Source organism: Elephantulus edwardii, unplaced genomic scaffold (genome assembly GCF_000299155.1).
Source record: "Elephantulus edwardii isolate Elephantulus edwardi_28Jun2011 unplaced genomic scaffold, EleEdw1.0 scaffold00177, whole genome shotgun sequence".
Lineage (NCBI taxonomy): Eukaryota > Metazoa > Chordata > Mammalia > Macroscelidea > Macroscelididae > Elephantulus > Elephantulus edwardii.
In genome coordinates, this window is record NW_006399927.1 from 6,324,318 (window position 1) to 6,326,877 (window position 2,560).

Below are 2,560 nucleotides of genomic sequence, written 5' to 3' on the forward strand. Positions count from 1 at the left end.
GTTTAACCCTTTCCAGGACGAATCTTTTTGTTTTTCCAACAGTCCATGGTATTCTCAATACTCTTCTCCAGCACCACAGCTCAAACGCATCAATTCTCCTTCTATCCTCCTTGGTCATTGTCCAACTCTCTGATGCATAACAAGTGATTGTGAAGACCATGGCCTGTATTAAACTCACCTTAGTCTCCAGAGAGACACCATTGCTCTTAATTGAGCATTTAGTTGCAGATTCTCAAACCACTGTTGTACCACTTCAGTTTGAGATACCTGGTCTGAAAATGAAAAGGGAGTTTTTCTTGGACAAAGATGATTGGAGTGTGCTTGGTCGTTGTCGACTCTTTAGAAAGATCCAGAACTATTAGAAGTCTTTTCTTTTAAGAAGGGATAAATATTGACATTGCTGTTTGCAGATGAACTTCTCTGGTCATTTTTATTGACTCCTGAGCTAGATTTTGAAAGTATTTCTGCTGAGTGACATCGTTCCATCATATATGTTTTTGTTCAAGATTGACTGTTAGACGTGCCAGATCTATCAGAGGAATGGGCTCTACGAAGATATCGAGAATATGGCCTTTCTCCCGCATCCTGGATTACTCATTCCCTGCTATTAGTGGTTTCTTGTTTTTGATTTCTCCACTGATTATAAAAACCATTTCCATCTCCTGAAGAAAAATCACATAAATTTTTATTCTTTGGAAATATCATCATTTTATTTGGGAGTGGCTGAGCAATCAAAAGTCTTCTCTTATCAAATAAACTACCACTTGTAATAGAAGTTGTAATCACAGTAGAAATTGTGGCATGTCCACTATCAATTGAGTTTTCTACAGTTCCCAAAGCTTTATTTTTTTGTTGAAGCATTTTAGGACATAAAAGGATGGTCTAATAATGAAGACAAACTTAAATGATCTACTGGATTTCTATGAAGTAATTGGTAAATAAGATCTTTGGCCTCTCTTGACAAGAAAGTAGGTATTTCATAATCTGCCAATACAACTTTATTTAATGTGTTCTTTACTGTGTCAGTATCAAAAGGTGGTCCTCCAATAAGTAATGTATAAAACATACAACCTAAGGACCAAATATCAGATTCAAGTCCATGGGCACTTCGAGTTGCAATTTCTGGTGAAATGTAATTAGGAGATCCACATAATGTATAGTGCCAAAATCAGCAATTTTGATGTTCATATTACATATAAGTAAGAGGTTAGAAAGTGTGATGTCCCAATTGTAATATACCATGAGAATGAAGATGTGATGATCTGGTGCATGAAATGTCGAGCTTCATTTTCTGAGAAGGGGTTCATTCTGTTCTTTAGATACCTGTTCATTTCTCCATTACGGCACATTTCTAATACCAGGTACACATAATTCTATCTTCAAAATAGTTATAAAGCTACAAGATAGAAGGATGTTTCAGCTGGCAATGTATTTTCCACCTCATTTTGGACCCTCTGCACCATTCCAGCTTTGCACATGGCTTTCTTAGCTATCATTTTGATCGCAACTTCCAAACCAGGACTCAGCCCTGTAGACACCAGTAAATGATCCCTTACCGACCAGATTTCCAACTTTAAAATCCTCGATCTTCTCCCCGGTGCAGGTAGCCATGTTTCCAGGCTCTGGCCTGTGCTCCCCGGATTAGCTCCCTTCATGCAGACCCTTCGAGGCACCTCTCCAAGTAGCCAGCCGGTCTTGGTGCCCATCAGGTTTATTTCGCTAGGCCACAGCTCCTGGCGACAACAGCGCAGCCACCAAAAGGTTTTCCTAACACTTTCCAAGTCTTAGAGAGTGCCTGAGTGTTCCCATTTTGGAAAAACTCCCACCATTTGCCAAAAATCTAAATTTTTATCTCCGTTTCATTAGCTAAAATGATATCGTTTGTGACTACCAAATAACAGTAGATTTAGTATACTTGTGGGAACCAAGTGCCATGCTGTACCGATTACACTATTTTTTTTTACAGGTTAGTCTGTTGGTATTTCCACAAATAATATAAAAAGCCAAGGTAATTCAGAAATGAGGTGAGAAGAATATATTCTTAGGGAAAATTCATAGTATGTTATTTGGCATATTGTTGTTTTAGCTGTTACGCCTATTGAGTCGAGTACAACTCGTAGTAACCTTATACACAACTGGTCTGAAATCTCTCCTATCCTGTGCCATCCTCATCATCTGTGACATAGTCAAATCCATTGCTGTCATCACTATGTCAATCAATCTCTCTTTTGTAGACCCTCTACCTTTCCAGAAATGATGTCTGTTTCCAAGGAATAGTTCTTCCAAACCACATAGCCAAAGTACATGGAATGAAACTTCGCTATTGTTGCCTCTAAAAAAGTACTCTGACCACACTTTCTCCAAGACCTATCTGATTTTTCTTTTAGAAGCTCATGTGATATTCAGTACTGTTATCCAACACCAAAACTCAAAGGCATCTATTATTCTTCATCCTCATTCATTGTCCAGCTCTCAGACACATAGCTAATGATCGGAATGACCATAGCTGATTCAGGTGCATCTTAGTCTCCAAACTAACATCATTGGTGTGCTGTATTTT

At 38.4% G+C, this 2,560-nt stretch overlaps 1 pseudogene; it reads right to left on the minus strand.

Annotated features, from left to right (window-relative positions):
• LOC102862202 overlaps positions 1–1,611 on the minus strand; it is a 4,546-nt pseudogene extending 2,935 nt beyond the window's left edge.
• Positions 1,612–2,560: the final 949 nt, after the last annotated feature.